The 19,434-nt window shown below is 39.8% G+C and overlaps 1 long non-coding RNA gene across 2 annotated transcripts; it reads left to right on the top strand.

Moving 5' to 3' along the window:
* The first annotated feature begins 5,841 nt into the window (after positions 1–5,841).
* LOC148015649 (uncharacterized) lies at positions 5,842–6,886 on the top strand. 2 transcript variants are annotated; one of them, XR_015688471.1, is made up of 3 exons: positions 5,842–6,030; positions 6,149–6,504; positions 6,617–6,886. It is a non-coding gene; the product is annotated as an uncharacterized LOC148015649 (long non-coding RNA). The 2 variants fall into 2 exon arrangements; XR_015688470.1 differs by having other exon boundaries at positions 5,842–6,061.
* The last annotated feature ends 12,548 nt before the right edge of the window (positions 6,887–19,434 follow it).

Below are 19,434 nucleotides of genomic sequence, written 5' to 3'. Positions count from 1 at the left end.
ATAGATTGTAGATGGAGATATCCAAATATACATATGGTCTAGGGGAGAGGAGAGAGAGAGAGAGAGAGAGAGAGAGAGAGAGAGAGAGAGAGTGTGTGTGTGTGTGTGTGTGTGTGAGTCTTAAGGAATTCCCACTCCTCACGATCAACAAAAAACTATTGTAATGTTGCACAAATACAAACTTATGAGATATAGTTTGAATACAAGTGCCAAATTGAAAAACTAAGACCTATAAAGATAATCTATCCTATGAGAGTGATTTGTCTTAGATCATCTCACTAGCTACACATGATATCACTCTTAGTTTTTGAAGCACTTTCACATTTAGACACTAGTACTCGCATCGAGCATGTATGCACTCAAACTTTGCTTTTAAATAGGTCATGTGGGTCACATAATTTTAATTTGGGGTCCATGCAACTCATTAGGAATATACATATAAAAAATACACCCAAACACTTTTAGATGGGACAAATTTGGCTTTGTACATGCATGCTTCTCCTCAAGTTTCACATAATGTATAGTGACTATGGGTGTCTTCTTCATAATAGATATAATAGTAGTAGTTGCTTTAGTGCAATAATAATGAGGTAAGTTTTTTCAACATGAGACACCTCTGTAATATTTTTTGTGTAAGAGCTCCATTTTGCCATGAATTGTATCTACATGTAGATTACCTATATATTCCATTTTTCCATAAAAACTCAAAAATTTCATTGAAAAAGTATTCTCTCCCTCCATTTGACCCTAGGTGCTTGATTTGCAACCATGCGTTCTTCTCAACAAAAGCTTTAAACCTTTTAAAGTGAGTAAACACTTCTCTTTCTTGATGTATAAAATGATCCCATACTTTTCAAGTATGATCAACAATGAAAGAGATATAATACTTGCATCCCCACATAGTTGCAATCTTCATAAGACCCTACATATTAGAATATATCAACTCAAGTTGTGGCTCCTTGCATACATTTTTTTAATGTAGAAATGCATAGCTTCCTTGCTTGCCAAATTGACATGTTGCACACAATATGACATATACGACCAATAGCAATGTCTATAGCAACACAATTGGTTAGGATATTATAAAATGTCCACATTGTTACTAGTATTACCAAAAAAGTGTCCTAGATATTTTAGTGATGCTTTTGGTAGCACTAAATGCGCCTAGCTATAGAAAGACAAAACATAGTAGGGCTCTACAACCCCATCACACTTCTCGCCACATCGGGATAGTAACCAAGTCTTGCTACATTACTTAATATTGTGGTAACCCTAGTTAACTGCTCTGGTTAAAGATGTAACTGAATGGAAGAAACAAGAAGAAGGAAAGTAATCAAAGGAAGGGGGTAGTTGGATCGACGCCCGGCTGTTAAGACATCTCTCTCTCTCTCTCTCTCTCTCTCTCTCTCTCTCTCTCTCTCTCTCTCTCTCTCTCTCTCTCTCTCTCTCTCTCTCTCTCTCTCTCTCTCTTTGATTGGATTGTCACATCTAGTGGAGATGACGATGCCAATATCACCACTCAGCCCTAATAGCTTGAGATCTGTCCATCAGGACGAACCCATGTATCAACAACAAGAACAACCAGCAGCCTACCTAGATCAAATGATGAATGTTTTTAGTTCAATGCTACAGCAGATGACTGCCACAAATCATACCTTATTGGCATTTATGGAACATCAACAACATCAACTAGTAACAACTTTAACTCCCAGAGTCTGTTTGCAATTTTTTGCCGCATCACCCACATAAGATGTACTATTGTGGCTTGACCATTTTGATAACGTTACCATTTATCATGCCTGGTCATTTAAAGGACATTGCTGCTACTTGGTATGTACAACAACCAAAACATATCAAACTCAATTGGTCACAGCTTCAACAATCTTTCATAATAAGGCACTTTGCCAACCAAAACATCACACAATCAGCCTTGAAGCAGTTAAGAAAGTGCAAAAAACAACCAAGTGAAACCATTGCTCAATTTGCAGTCAAATTCAATCAAATCATCACAAGGGCAGATCCTGCAATGTTAGAATCCATGAAACTCTTCTTTTTGTGGCCCTGATTAAGACTAGATATGGCATGACAAGTGCAAGGTCAAGGACCATAGACTCTACATGATGCCATACAAATAGCACAATGGATAGAATGAACTATTGAAGATGTTGAAATTCCAGAGAGTAAATTGAAGACAAAAGTCACATTGGATGGACCGACTCCGATGGAAATTTATGTTTAGAATACACAGATAGCTGACAGATGGTCATTACCAAACAAAGATTCACAAGGTTGTCCCAAATCTTTTTAGTGCAATAAATATGGCCATGTGAAAAAATATTGAAACCTCTTAAAGCCGGACAGTAGCAAGTCCAAAATGTTCAACTTACAACCCGCAATGCCACTACACTAGCAAGTGTCTCGGAAAACTTTTCAGCGAATGGTTGTTGGGGTGTGGTCCTTCACATGTGCAGGCCTCTACAATTCAAAACACAAAGTAGTTTAGTAACACTAATAACACTCAACATGGGACACACCACAATAACTGTATTATTAGACTTAGGAGCATCATTTTCTTTTGATAGACAAACTTTAGCACAAAATTTACAACTTCAAACACAAGCAATTTTTGAATTGAGAGAAAATCTTACGGGTGTGTCTATAAGCCTATCTAAATGCACGTGTACCATTTCGCATTTATAGTCTCGTGTATAAGGAAATCCATATGCACCAATAGACGCGCTTTAGACGCACATATACACGCATAAATAAACGCGCACATGAAAACCAAAATTATTATTCATTTAATTTCTTTTGTGCATCTACAAGCGCGTCTACATGAAAGATTAGATGGGCACATAGACACGTGCATAGATGCGCTTTTACATACGCCAATAGACGCGATCGTAAAACCAAAAATCTCATTTTTTACAAAAAGATATTTAATTTATTTTTATTAATTTGAATTATATAGCGCATCTATGGGCGCGTGTACTCTACATTCTAGACGCAAGTATAGACGCGCATTTTCTGCATCAAATTGTGCATTTGGAAAAAACACAATGGATCTGAAGGCATAAGAATTGAAAACAAAAATTCATGTATTCATTATATATAAAACGCATTTACATGGGGAGTTTAAGTGCTTGCGACCTAAAGCGTGGCCGCAAGTAGTAGGCTCAAAGATGGATAATAGAAAAACAAGGAAACAAGGCCATAGAGGAGGCATGGTGCTCCTCTACGAATATGAAGAAGAAACATCTTCGCTAGCACCACCATCGCTACTGGCGTCGCTATCCCCCTCCTCGCTATGCTCCACATCGGGGTTCGCCTACACACACAAAAGATCAAGGTTGCTTACGTACAATTGCAAAGAAAAAGTTATAATTAGCCATACTTTTAATAGGAAAGTAAGAAAAATATACCTCCTCTGGTTGTTGAATCCTCATAGCCCGGTTGTATTGCTCCTCAGTGATGAGACCCTCCTCATAGAAGTGAAGCCATGTGGCTGCGCGGTTATGGCCTCGATGGTAATCTACCTCTCTAGGAGTAGGCATCCTACCAATGATAGTAGTCTGCAAAACAATTATGATATACAAACAATTATGAGACACAATGTATTAGAAGAAATTATGTAAAGAATTAAAAAATTTACAAATTTTAAAAAACTAGAAATCAAAATATACTTACAAACTTTGTCTTCCACGACTCTCTGTCGCCCGATCCGTAATGCGACAATCCCATAGTTTCCATTTGGATGCGTTGCGCCTCTGCGTGCTGGCGACTCTTCACTTTCTCTGCTGCTTTCTTCTTGGCTTTCTTCCACTTTATGCGGTGGCACATAGGTGGTTGGATATAGGCTCCACACCCCTCATCTTGTCTCTGTAGTGACTCCTTGGCATGTGTCATGAGGTGGGTACTTTTGTTGTGAAGCAAATCCCTCACTTTTATGCGTCCCCAATCATCCGAGAATCACTGACCCTTAGGATTTGGGTACCTCCTATGGACTACCCTCAGCACCTCCTGCCACAAGCCGCTTTTCTGATTCTTGAAGTAAATGAAACAATCTTTATACGTCGCATGCATGACGCTCCTCATGTACGCCATTACATCCCTTCCTTCATCATCATGGAAGATGCCACCAGTATCTGTAACTCTATAGTACTGGCATACAGGCTCCTCTACATGATCTTCTGGTGAGGGTGATCGCTCGCCACCTCTTAGGCAACCCCCACACAAGCCTCGTCCTCCCCCTCGACTCTTCCTTCTCCCTCTCTGTCGACTACCCTCTGCCTCGTTGGATGCACGTGCGTCGGCTGACGCTTGTGCTTCAGCCGATGCATGTACAAGAGTTGCATGTGGAGTATCTTCAATTGGGGTTTGGACATTTGGTGTTTGGGAAGCAGTGCTAGGTAAAGACGTCAGAGGCGTTCCAGACATGACGCTGAATACCTCGTCTGCTGTGGGAGAGTGGCCAAGGTGTCTAGTCATCTCTCCCATGAAGTCTTCCTTACTAGGAAAACCTCCAAAAAAAGCATTGACCCCTCTGTTGAACTGCGCAAAAGTATCATTCATGCGCTCTAAATCTGGGTCATTGCTAGATGAACTAGGATGCGACATCTGCAAACAAAACACAGGAATAAGACAAATTTGCTAAACTGCAATATTGTGTAAATTGTACTATTGTGTAACATGTTTGTACAATTCCAGAAATAAAAGCTTGTCTTTTTTATCAGACCTGGCGCGTGTATATTCGAGTCTGAGATGCAGAATAGATGTGCTCTTAGATGCTTCCCTGAAGTCAAAGCCTTTGTTTTCTGAGTAAAGCGTGTGTATTCTCACGTCTAGTATGCAGAATAGACGCACTCAGAGACGCGGTACCACCATGGAAAAAACAAAAGCTTTTTTTTGAGCATGGCGTATGTCTACTCGCATCTATCATTCAGAATAGATACACCTGTAGATGCGATAAAAGAAAACACAACTGCGCATCTATATTTGCGTCTACTCTGGAAACTACACGCACTCTCAGACGCGCTAAGTCGGTCGCTCTCAGCCCGACAACCGCCATGATTTTTTTGTGATATAAAAGCTTCAAATTCATAGAAAGAAAGATCCTAATACAGAAAGAGAGAGAGAGGGAGGGAGGGGGAAAGAGAGAGAGAGAGAGAGGACTCACCTTGGGTCTTTGGTGTGGACGGGTGGTGGCGCTGCTTCCTTCCCCTTCTTCCTCTCCTTGGTGAGTTGTTCTCCCTTGATGCTTGCTGCTTGTTGTCTCCTCTCTTTGCCGCTTGTTCCTCTTGTTCCTCTTGTTCTCCTCTCTTTTGTTCTCTCTTTCTTCCTCTCCTTGGCTTTCTTCTCTTTAGCTGACTTCTTTCCCTTCTTGTCTCTTTGAAGTGAAAGAAGAGGTGAGTCATGAGGAGGTGAGTCATGAAGAGACTAGTGGAGGTAGATTGCATGTCGGCTGAATTCGAGCTCCAGAACGTGCAAAAAACGTAGGAAATGTGCAGTTTGAAAAGAAATCACTTGTATCTTTTGAATTTTGACGTTTGCGTCTATTTCTGCGTGTATATGCGCATCTAATTTTACGTAAACGTGCTAATAGACACGTATTTAGACGCGCAGACAGACATAGGCATAGATGCGCATTTAGCACGCTTGCATTTTTATCATAAGTTTTTGTATTTAAGATAAGTTTTGATAGTAAGTTTTTATCATAAGTTTTTATGTATTTATGATAAGTTTTGTGTATTTAAAATTAAATATCTTAGAATAATTAATATGCCCTGAAGTTTTTATGTAAACATATTAATAACAACTTTGATGTTGTCATAAATTAGGTTTAATCATGTCGTCATCATCACCTAGTGCGATGCATGCTGATGAGTCAATGAGCACATCCTCAAGTGAAGATGAAACATTACGTCTTCATAATCGAGATGCATGGCTACGATGAAAAATTAAATGCATGTGTGATCGTTGTTGAGGGTGTATTTTTCAAGCACGTCGAGTTGCAATGTCACACCTCAACATGTATGTAGAATGGGACCGAGAAAAATCACCGGTATTCATTGTTTTTTACACTAAGGTTGCTAGTCTATGTTTGAAATATATATCAACGTACATGTAACTCCCTTTTGTGGTTGAGCAGGATGCGGTGCCACATCCTCAGATGCTCCCCCCCGGGTGTCGAGAGATTGCAAAACGTCGACGCGAGGAGGCAGAGTCTTCAAGAAGAGTGGAGACTGATGACCATGATAGTAGCCCTCATGAAATGCCCCATCAAGTTGTAGAGGATGAGATTTTGGACAACATGGTACACAATCTATTTTCGCAACCGGTTCGGGGAGAAGGTCACTCGACGAACCCAGATGACCCACTATACGTAGTGTCATCTACTCCGTTGTATGAAGGTTATACGTACTCCGTTCTTCATGCGTCACTCGAGATACTTAACTTGCAAACAATTTATGGATGGAGTAATGTCAGTTTAAATACGTTATTGAAGTAGGTATCAATTCAGTTTGGCTTATGAATCATAACATTAATTGTTCTATTTTGAAATCAGTCACAAATATATGTTGGTGGTTTTTTAACTCACTTTTAAAAATATATATAGGTTATTATCGCAAATCTTCCAAAAGGAAACAAATTGCCAACTAAGAGAGAGCAAGCAAGACATTACTTGACATCTGTGGGAGGCCTCGATTATGTCAAGGTCCATGCATGCGTCAATGACTGTGTCTTATTTCGTGGGATTCATGAGTTCGCACGAGAGTGTCCTGTTTGTGGTGAATGAAGATACGAAGTGGAGATATATAATGAAGCAAGGGCAAGAAGAAAAAGCGAAAGACAAGCATTTCGCACCAGATATGGACGTAATGTCTCATTTCCAGGTCATCTAAATGTGCTCCCACATCATATTGATATAGATTGGTTACATGAGGAAATGGAGAGAATGGAAAAAGAGGAGGGAATTAATATATCTCAAGAAGAGTGGGAATACGCACGAGGTTGCTTATCAAAGGTGAGATATACTATCAATTAATTTGTTTCTAGTTATATTTTATATAATAAATTGACATGTTTGATCTTAATCTTTTACTACTAGTGCACATTATTCAATGCTATTTGGTGTGAGGGCAAACATATTCAAACTCAACGTATAGATGAAAAGAGAAATACCCAAGATTGTGGTATCCTTACTCACTTTGAGGATGCCAATGGTACCATGGAAGGTTATTGTGGCTTGATCCAAGATATTCTGAAGCTTGACTTCAGACAATTCTTTATATATGTACTGGATGTGAAGTGGTTTAAAGAAGTGGTAACAAATGGTGAGCATTGCATAATCAGATGTCATCCAAGTGGTTTTGTAATTATTGACTCTACAAAATTTCACCAAAACAAGAATGACACATTAGTACTACCTCAACAATGCGAGCAGGTATATATGTAAAAGCTAATTTTTTTATATGTATGCATATGATACATATACACAATATAATAAGTATTTAAGTTTCTTGCTTTTGTTTTTCAAATACAAGTTGTGTATCATCCAATGGTAAACAATAATCGATGATGGTATGTCATCCCTATATCTAATCATTCAAAACCAATATATGGTAATATTACCGACATAGAGGTAGGAGATGACAATCCAACAATTAATGATGATGTACATGATGACACCATAATGGATGATATGCGTGATATAGTACAAGATGAACCTCGCGAGGATGTTCAAGGAAACGCAGAAGAGGACAATAATGTGGTTGATGATGATGAAGTTATTGAGCAATATAGCAATACATCTGATAGTGGGATAGACTTATTTGTTTCATTACCTCTTGGTAACATAGACCTAGAAGTAGATAGTTTAGCAAGGGTTGATCTCATTGAAGATGAGATGGATCATTCACTCTAACATACTTAATTCGCTTAATGATTCAATGTGTATTCTTAATTCTATGGAAAATATCATACGCACATGTGCATACTCAAGAATCAATAGTCAAGTTTAAAGCTAAATTGAATTTTCCATAATAAAAAGAAAGTATTTTTTATATTCTTCAAGTAGAGAAATTACGAGATACATGCAATGCTTGCTACTAATTGTATAATAAGGTTTGTGTCGCTTGTCGCTAATTAATTATATCAGGCATGTCAACTAGAGGATCTACCATTCATTAGAGAGCAATGCAAAATTAATTATTAAATCTGGTTTTTTAATTGTATTAAGTCCAATTTCAAGTGGTTTAATAATTACACATTTGAAATCGCGTCTATATTCGCGTCTATGTTCGTGTTTATCTGCGCGGATATATAGACGCAAAATTTGCGTCTATTTACACGCTCTTTTACACGCATATATAGATGCAATGATAGACGCACCCGACTTTGCGTGTCTAACATGCGCATCAATGACTCATTTTTGTTGTGGTGTTTCAGGAGAAAGAAGGCCAAGGTTGGCATCCCATATGTTACATAAGTTGTGGTTTCTGAAGCAAACTACACTACAACTGAAAAAGAATTGTTAGCAATATTATGGGTCTTTGCAAAGTTGCACCCTTATTTACATGGATTGAAGGTCATTGTGGAAACACACCACAACCCATTGATAACATTGCTTCATGAACAACATCCTCTTGGAAGTTTGCTGAGATGGATATTGGCACTCTAAGAATACAACTTCAAAATCAAACATTGCAAAGACATAACAAATACAGTTGCAGATGCATTGAGCAAAAGCATTCCCAAAATAAACAATGTACGAGAAGTTGTTACCATGCATACTGAGCTTCCAATGACTCCTGAACAAATCACAATGGCATAAGTCACAGACCTAGAAATCATAAAAATCATTGGAAATCTGCAATCTTCAAAGGTACATCCTGATCAAGGTTTTATATTATGTACAGCAGAGTCATCAGCCACACATATACATTCCTCAAAAATTGTAGAAAATCTATGTAGATTACCACCATAGTCATCCATTGTTTGGTCATGTTGGTGAAAAGAAGGTGCTACACATGTTGAGATCAAGGTTTTACTAGCCCTTGTATGAGATGAGTATGAGACACACGATCACCGCCTGCTTGGAGGCATACTCACAATGTCAAGGATTTAAAATACCTATCCATAAACCAGATGGTTTACTCCAATCCATAAAGGTGCAATGATCATTTCAGTTAGTGGCATGGGATTTGATGGGACATTTTCTAGAAAGTATCAATGGAAATAAATGCATAGTTGTACTTATAGAATATATCACTAGATGGGCAGAGGCAAAACCTATTCTAGCAGCAATAGCAGACCACCCTGCCAAATTTTTAATTGAAACAATCATCACAAGGCATTCTTGTCCAGAAAAGATCTTATCAGATAATGGCAAACAATTTACCTGAGAGGTCTTGTAGGTCATAAGTAAGGTAATGGATATTCAACAATTGTTTACATCCCCATATCATCCACAAAGGAATGGTCTCACAAAAAGGCTGAACAAGACAATTAAGAGTATGATTTCTATGTATGTGGATCCATACAGGAGCAATGGGATAAGTACTTACCATACCTTTTGCATGCTTATAGGACTATAGTACAAGCTTCCATAAGAATTAGCCCTTTCAGAGAGCCCTTTATGGCAGAGATCCCAGATTACAAAGTGACATAAGCACATTGGAGATTCATCCAAAAACTAGAGATCTCATGGATTGGTAGATTCAACTGAAAAAACATCAGCCACTTATGATCACAAGTATTCAATGAAATATGCAAATATCGCAAGAAAAACAAAAGAAAAAATTTGATGAAGGAAGAGTGCAACCAAAATACAATATACGAGATCAAGTGAGAGTATATTACTCGATAAGGAAAAAGGGATTAAGTGAATCTTGGATGCACAGGTGGATAGGTCCCTACAAAATATTGCAGCAGATAAAAAAGACAACATATTTAGTATAACATTAGGAAAGGGGAACAAGAACCATTGCTCATGTTTGCGGAATCAAGCCATATTACCTTGAAAATCAAATTATCTTTCAGCCTTAGATGCATCAACACCAACACAAAAACGACCAGCACATGGAACAATAGCAAGCAGTCACACAGATGAAGATGATGGAGAAGAGCAATTGGAAACAACTGAGTACTCCACACATCCATTGGAAGAATAAAGACAAAACTAAAACAACATCATCACGATGATCAGCTCCTATTTCGTATGAAAACATCACTCTCACTACTGCAATAGGGTAAGCAATTCCATGCCTCAGAAAATCAGGACCCTGTCCAAAACAATCGAAAGCCAAGCGTCATCAACATGAATCACACAACACAACGACTAACCTGAAAAGCAAAGCAACAACACAAGAGTCAGAAGAATCCAATGAAAGGGCAAAAACACACTCAGAACTCGACAAATTCAGATCCCCAAAATCAAAGCCATGCAAGTATCATGTAATCCACATGTTCCATGTGGGGGGAGAAGTGTGGTAACCCTGATTAACTGCTCTGGTTAAAGATGTGAATGGAAGAAACAAGAAGGAAAGTAATCAAAGGAAGGGGGTAGTTGGATTGACGCCCAGCTGTTCAAACATCTCTCTCTCTGTGATATGGATCGTCACAATATATTACAAAAATACTTTAAAAAAAACATATTGATGGAAATTTGTAGAATATGTGTATGTATCCACTATTAGTAGCAAAAAGAAACATGCAAACTCATGGTTTGGATAATGGATAGAACTAGTATAAGTTGCATACAATATAAATGTCACTGATAAGAACAAAGTTGAAAGGAGAGAAGGATTGAAGCTTGCTTGGAAGTGAGCTATGGCGAAGAGCAAGAGCAAAAAGAGAGAGAGACACAAATGGGAGCTCCAATAGTCACAATGTGTGATCGGGCCTTCCTTTATTCAAACTGTCACTAAAAGAATAAAGAATAAACTGACGGTGATAGGCATCCACCACCTGCAGCATGCAATGGCGGGTATTATCAATGTAGTAATACACGGGCAACCAGGCAGAGGCACCTTTACCCCCAACAACCTTCCACTTAAAGGCAAATCTACCCAATGAGGAGTGAAAAGAAAAAAGAAAAGACAATACAATGTACACATGTACACCAGGATGACAATGCCCATCAATCTTCAAAGAAAGGCAAAGTGCTCAGTAGTGAGGCTTTTCGTGAGAAAATCTGCAAGATTTTCAAAGTGGAGATCTTGACAAGGTCAACTGACTTGTCCTCCACGACCCCACGTATGAAGTGATACCTCACCTCAATGTGTTTTATCTTTGCACGGAAGAACGGATTCTTGGGTATATGAATAGCACTCATAGAATCCGAATGCAGTGTAGGGGTAGCATCAATCCCAAGGTCATGAACCAAATGGCCCAACCATATGGCCTCCTTTCAAGCCTCAGTGGCTGAAACATACTTGGTCTCAGTGGTAGAGAGATCCTATACTTCTGAACCCTGGACATCTAAGAAACAACACCTCCAACATAGGTGAAGACATAGCTAGAAGTGGACTTCCTACTATCTGCATGTCCTACATAATCGGAGTCTGTGTAGTCCACAACTCTTGTATCCTAGCTTTCATAGCAAATACACAGATCTACTTTGCTCTTCATGTATCTCATGATACCCTTGATGGCATCCCAATGCTTCTTGCTAGGTGTAGCCATATAGCATACCACAACACCAACTGCAAAGGAAATATTTGGACGAGTAGCTATCATGGAACACCATATTGGGAAATATGGGAATTTTCCATAAGTTTGGGGCACGTGGTCAAATCTTTGTATTTGTTATAACTTGAACACTATGACTCCAAATCGAGCACTCTATAGCTCAATAGATTCCATTTTTCAAGCGCTTTCCAATGATAGGTCATATCATATGGTTTTGAGAAACGTATGGGCATGTTATCTGGGTGTCACTTTTTTAGTATTAAAAAAATGGGAATTGGGAGATTCCCAAACTCACTAATATTGTGTTATGGCATACGTCAAACTGCCCATAGTTGATGCATAAGGGATCTTAACCATCTCGGCCCTCTGCTCATCCATCTACAGACAATCGGCCTGTGAAACCTTCACATAAGAAGGTAATGGACAGCCAATAGACTTTATGTCCTGCATGCGAAAACACTCAAGGACTTTTTGAATGTACTCCCTTTGGGAGAGGTAGAGTAGTCCTCCCCGTTTTCTATCGCACTTAGTGTGCATACCAAGAATGTGAGAGGCATATCCCAAATCCTTCATCTCAAAGCTCTTCTTCAGCTGGGATTTAAGAGCATCCAACTCATCATGAGATTTCCATGCTATTAGCATATCGTCCACATAAAGTACCAAAATAAGCAATGAGCCATCACGGGCTTTCTTCTGTAAAGACACGGATCCATAGCACTCCTGTTGTAGCCCTTGTGACTGCATAAAGGCATCAAACTTATGATACCACTCCCTAGGTGCCTGCTTCAAGCCATAAAGACTTTTCTTCAATTTGCACACTAGGTGCTTCATATCAGGTTCTGCAAAGCCCTTAGGTTGCTCCATGTATATCTCATCATGTAAATCCCCATGCAAGAATGCAGTCTTGACATCCATTTGGTACAAGTCCAAGTCAAGCTGCGCGACTAAGGCCAAAACCAAGGATAGGGTAGTCATCTTGACCACAGGAAAAAAAACTTCATCAAAGTCAACTCCATGCTCCTATTTAAAACCCTTAGCGACAAGTATTGCCTTATAAGTGGACTTGGGGTTTCCAAGGGTACTTTTTAGCTTGTACACCCATTTGCATGCCAAAGCCTTCTTGTCCTAAGGCAGTGCAACCAAATCCTAAGCCATATTCTTGTGCAGGGAGTCTATCTCAGACTACATAGCCCTCTCCCAGGAGTGACTGTCACCCCTGCGCATAGCCTCATCATAGGTGAGAGGCTCTCCTACATCTGTAACTAAGACATAATGCATCGAGGGCTCAAATCTATCAGGTGGATGTCTAACTCTAGTAGACTGTCTCACAGCAGGCTCTGTGATCGGTCCAACACCCTGGCCATGTGTACCATCTACTGCTGCAAGCTATCCAATTGGCTATGCAGGAGCATGTGGCTTATCTTGGAATATAACCATGCATATCTTTACCACCTTCTCAGGCTGCCTATGCATCTTGTCTTCATGGAAGACTACACTGTGGATGACTTTTTGCACTTGCGGATCCCATAGGCGGTAATCCATCTCGCCTGCATCCCCATAGCCAAGGAAAATGCATTTGACACTCTTAGGATCCAACTTAGTATGCTTGTCTTTGGGCACATGGCAAAATGCCTCACATCCAAAGACGTGTATATGTGCATAAGACGGAGGGGAGGTTTCCCAATCCATACCTCCTCTGTAACTTGGAAATCCAAAACTCTAGAAGGTGATTTGTTTATGACATACACAGCTATATTGACTGCCTCATCCCAAAAGCTCTATGGTAAGCCTGCATGGCTAAGCATATTGTGTACATGCTCCTGGATGGTTCTATTCATTTGTTCAGTCAAACCATTCTAGGGTGGGGTATAGGGGGTGGTCAACTGTCGCTTAATACCCCTCTCATCACAGAGTTGCTCAAAATCATGTGACACATATTCCCCCCCATTGTTAGTACTAAGGCATTTTAGCCTATGTCCAGTCTGGTTCTTGACCAATACAAGCCATCTCTGAAACATAGCGGAGACTTCGGACTTAAGCTTTAATGGGGTAAGCCCATATTTTACGCGAAAAATTGTCTATGAACATCCAAATGTATCAATGCCAGGGGCTCACTCATATGTCTCCTACCAGGCTTCTTATGTGTATTCCTAGTCTGCCTGCCATAAAGACAATGCTCACATGAATCAAAACATGCGTAGTCAAGGAGCGGTAAGTACTGCAAACCAGAAAGAATTTTCATTCCCTTCAAGGACATATGGCCCAAATGGGCATGCCAAAGAGACATGTGGGATGGAATCCACTGACAAAACATGGTCAGCAGAGGACCCATCACCTACAAGAGGATAGAGACTGCCAGCTTTGGCACCTCTAGCAAGCACAAGTCTACCATGGGCGATCTTCTAGGAAGAATCCCCAAATGAAACATGAAGCCCAGCATCATCAAGCTGCCCTGCAGACAGACTGCATGTAAGTGCAGGTACATGACGCACATCCTCTAATAGAAAAGTAATGCTAGTAGAGAACTGCAATCGTACATCCCCAATGCCAACAATAGCAAGTGACCGTCATCACCCAAGTAAACTAAACTAGAGATAGTGCGGTAGGAGTGGAACCACTCACGGCATGGTGTAACATGAAATGAAGCACCAGAATCCAAAAGCCAGCATTGCATATACATAGAGTGAACATCGGTCAATGATGTAGCATCACAAGAAGTAGCTGCAAGTATGTACTCCCCATTGGAGTCATTAGTTTGCATGACATTTATCTCCTCGATTTTCACACTAGATTTTGCAGGCATAATGTTGCGATCAGAGGACTTTTCCTGTACTTTGTCTTTCCCCTTCTTTTTGCACTTCTCATTGAGAAACTCATGACACTGTGGGCGTATATGAACCTTCTTGCTGCAATGATGTCATGTCACATTAGCATTTCTCCCACGAGACTTGCTACGTGACTTACCACACAACTTAGACCCAGACTTCTACGAGTCTCTGCCACAGCCATTCCCACGATCATTCTTGCCATTACCATCTTTGCCTTTAATAGTCAAAGCATGCGACACACAAAAGGCATCCGAGTTCTTATGGTTGATCTCTTCATGCATAAGAGCACTCTCTACATCAGGCTAGTTCAAAATAGTAGCAGGAGCACATAAGGCAGTGCGAAAAACAACCCATGACTCACTTAGAGTCCCAAGCAAAAACAATGGAGTAATCTCATCATTAAAGGTAATACCCTGCGAACTCAAGTTCTTGAGAATAGCATGGAATTGGCTCAAATGAGCAGACATTGTCATATTCTCCTTCATGCGCAGGTCCATAAGCTGCTTCAGCCAATACATATGACTTACTGGACTTTTCTTGTCATAAAGGTTCTTAATTTTATCCCAAAGCTGCCAAGCACTCTGTGCTTCCTCAACCACATTGTAATGCACCTATTCAGTGAGAGACAAGATGAGGATAGACTTGGATAACTCATCAAGCTCATCCTATTCATCATCAGTCATAGTTTCAGGCTACTCGCAATGCATCCTTAGTGGCTTTATTTGCGATTTTTGCACCAATACTTGCCAAACTTGGCTCTTCCAATGGGCATAATTCGTACCATCAAGCTTAGTGATGTTAAAGTTAGCATTGCCAATGGAAGAATAACCCATGCAAAATGACCACAAACTAATAGTTAATGACGCTGCCCACCAAGTACCATCAAAATTACATAAAATCAGGATGATTCAACATGAAAATTCCACATCAATCCATACATAACTGCTTGGTGTAATAAATTATAATCAGGTACAAAGAGAGCAAACTGTAGGCAAAATCAATGCTCCAAGTCAACCATTTACTGTCAAAGCATAACTAGCATCAAGCGGGCATAAATCAACACAGTCATATGGACATCGAGCAAACACCCAAGCATATCAAACGAATCCATCAGTAAGCCGGCACACCCCTTGTGTAACAGGGAAAAGTGTACACAACACTGGCAACACCAAAGAGATGTATGCTCAAGAAGTGCGAAGCCCAAATCAGCCCAAGTACATGTATGCGGACCACGGCATATCAACCATGCAACATCCAAGTGAAGAAGATCCCAGTCTTAGAAGACTCAAAGCTCAATAGCATAAACCACCTACTCAATGTTTGTCAAGTATCCAAAGATGCTTCCACCGGCAAAAAAAGTCATATGTATCAAGCCAAGAGGCTCAAGAAAGACATATCAGAGTACTAGTGACGAAAGCTCCAAGACCAGACATCAATAAGACATCATGAGAATATATGCTCTATAGCCTCCAAATAGAGCATCCATAGACATCAACTGTATCCCAAATACAACTCCGGCAAGCCAAGAAATATCCCAAGTAGTAATTGGCTCCAAACAATGTAACTAGCATGTAGTAGTGGCATAGGCCAAGCATATCAAGACCGATCAAACATAGGTAACATACATGCCATATGTACATCCAAGACGGAGCATGAAATGCATTCAAAACCAAGTTCAAGCTCAAATAAAGATCTGGAACCAAAGACAAGCTTGATGTCGTAACCCGAAGGTCAATACTTCATTACATATCTCAAAGACATAGCCCGAAACCAATAGGCATAACCAAACATGAGGTAATAGGCTTCAGCCCACTATTGTACAATAGTGATTTACTATTCAAAACTAAGTATTTTAAACAAGAAAATCAGTCCAAAATGATGGCATAACATGTGCCTTGCATCCCCTAAACAATCGGGTATTAATTAGGTACCAAATTGCTTAAGTAGGAGTGCCCAAACAAGCATAGCATTAGATGCCAGTGTTACTTCTGCATAATATGACTGTGGGACTGCTATAAACAGTCCTAGGAATGTACAGATCAGACCCAAATCTAATGCCAATGATCAAGGAGGCTTCAACACATTTTAGAGATCAATGCCAAGTGCTTTGCCAAGCCTGAAGAAGCATGACATAGCCATCACTGAGGAGTAGGTGAGCTGCTGTAGTATGCTATCCAGATCAACCAAAAAAATGGGGTAAATTTTTTAATGTTTACTTCTGCTACTGTGCATCCATGTGGCCTCAATGGTAGTGGTTAGAGGCTCCAGGGGGTGCCCAAGGAGGCACACAACAAGCCTCAAGTGCCCAAATGCAAGAGGGAGCAAGATACAAGCTGCAAGGGTTTGAGCTATGGCTGCTCTGATTAACTGCAATCTAAGAACTGAACAAAAGCACTAAAATAACACTTCGATACCTCTGGTGCCTCAATAGGCTAGGAAGGTGCCTCAATAGGCTAGGAAGGTGCTTGAGAAGCCGAGGAGTGACGGGAGCTCGAGAAGGTCGACTATGGCTACCAGGAAGGAGACCCAATGCTGTAGGTATTTGAATGGAAGCTAAGAATGGCAAAACCAAGCTTAGGAAGTCAGGAAGCCTCGCCCTGATACCAGTTGAAATGAGAGAAGGATCGAAGCTTGCTTGAAAGTGAGCTATGGCGGAGAGCAAGAGAAAGAAGAGAAAAAGACATAAATGGAAACTCCAACAGTCATAATGTGTGACCGGGCCTTCCTTTATTCAAACTATCACTAAAAGAATAAAGAATAAACTGACGGTGACGGGTGCCTACCACCTGCAGTGTGTAGTGGTGGGTACTATCAGTGTAGTAATACACGGGCGGCTAGATAGAGGTGCCTTTACCCCCAACAAAAGTCACATACAATGTATGAGTTGCATACAATGAACATTATTATCATCATTATTATCAGCATAAGTGATGATGGCCCAAAAAGAAACAACAATGCTCCAAAAAACCAAACAGTGAGGGACTCTAAGATCTACTGTAGCATGGGGGATTCACTAGTAGTAATAAGAAGACATCACCTACGTGCAAGAAATATATGAAAATACCCCTTATCTACCCCCTATTTATGGGACCTTACCTTATAAAATGTATCTTCCTTCCCTTAAATAACCCCCTCCCTTACACTCACGTGGTACCATACGGTAAACCCTAGTGGGCCCCCCAAGTGCTGTAGTTTCTAGCCATATGAGAGATCATCATGATGTAATGTATGAGTTCCATACTCATGGTTTGGATATTGTATAGAAATAATATAAGTTGCAAACAATATAAATTTCATTGATGAACAAAGTCACATACAATGTATGAAATGAACATTATTATCATTATTATTATCAACATAAGTGATGATGGCCCAAAAAGAAACAACGGTGCTCCAAGAAACCAACTAGTGAGGGACTCTGAGATCTGCTCTAGTTTTTGGCCATCCAAGAGATCATCATGATGTAGTGTAAGGGTTCTACAACCAATCATTAATCCAAAGTTAGATGCAGCATAATTAATACAATAAATTTTATGTCATATTGGATCACTACACACATAGAGCTTATCAAAATGAGGGTGTTCATGCCATGATTTTCCATATATACTTTTTCCAATATAGTGGGTTGACAGAGTACTAAACCAAAGAATATAAGTAAGCATTGTTAAAATCACATAAGTACTATAAGTAACATGGAAAATAGTAAATCTTCAATAATAAAACTAGAATCAAACTTGCAAAATTCTCTAAATAGATTTACTAGCCAACGTTGCCAAGATTATGTATCTCTCTAGTCTCTAGTCACATCCTTGCCAACTCCCTTTGATATCCTCTACCTCTCACTCTAACCAATATTCCCTCCCATTGTTCTTTTGTGCTTTATATGCATTGGATTGCCTATGGAATGTATTTAGCTACATTTTCTTCATCATCCACCTAGTGGGAGAATTGATTGGAAGAAGATGATGTGGAAACTTTGAATGCAGAGAGTCTAGTACATGTTACTTGGAATTCTCAAAAAAATGCTTCCAATGGTCTAAGACATTACGCTAAAAGAGTTTCTTACAAAACTCATGCATACGTGATATGATTCTCTTTCTCTCGTCCCATTATGAGAATACTACTAGTATCCTCATTCATCAAGCAAGAATAGCCTAGTTGAACAACTCCAGTGTGGGCTCACTTAAAACTAGGAGTATGCCATGAAGCATATATAGGCCCTCTTAAGTACATACATTCCCAAGGCAGGCATCTATAGACAGTTGAGCAATACAAAGGGTCTATAACATCTCTATCCCTCTACAGTACCCACATTGAAGCCACCCTCTTGCGTATGCCAGCAAGAGTGATGAGTACAACAAGCTAAGAGATCCTACAATCCATGTCTCTAGAACACTTCCTAGAGCCACCTATACTAGAGAAAGGAGTGCCAATAGGACAAGGAATCACAACAAGGACATGAAGACATACCGATGGTTGTTTTTTATGGAAATTGGCAGTGTCAACACTGAGTGTTGCAAAAAGCTTTTTGTGATGTAGATATAGCAAATCCAATAGCAACGGCATTCAAAGAAAAAAAATAGGTCCAAAAACTCAAACATAACATTTTTAGTGCAACAAAATGAAAAAGAGAGAGAGAGAGAGAGAGAGAGAGAGAGAGAGAGAGAGAGAGAGAGAGCAAGCACTGCCGCTACCACCATTCACAAGGCAAGAGAAGAGGAGCATGAAGGAGAAAAGGAAGGGAAGCCATAAAAGCAAATGGTTTCTTCTTCAAGCCCTTGAGATAGGTACATTGTGTCTCCTATCTTCATTTTTGTATTTTCTTCTCTTTTCTTTATCTTCTTGTTGGTGAAGAGATACATTGAGAGAGAAGGAGAGAGATAGAGAAATAGAGAGAGGGAGGGAGGGAGGGAGA

The sequence above is a fragment of the Lygodium microphyllum genome, chromosome 24 (genome assembly GCF_053477565.2).
Source record: "Lygodium microphyllum isolate KBCC chromosome 24, Lygodium_microphyllum_v1.1.10, whole genome shotgun sequence".
NCBI classification, from domain to species: domain Eukaryota; kingdom Viridiplantae; phylum Streptophyta; class Polypodiopsida; order Schizaeales; family Lygodiaceae; genus Lygodium; species Lygodium microphyllum.
The sequence above is the reverse complement of the archived record's forward strand: the minus strand, read 5'-3'. Positions and strand labels throughout refer to the sequence as shown.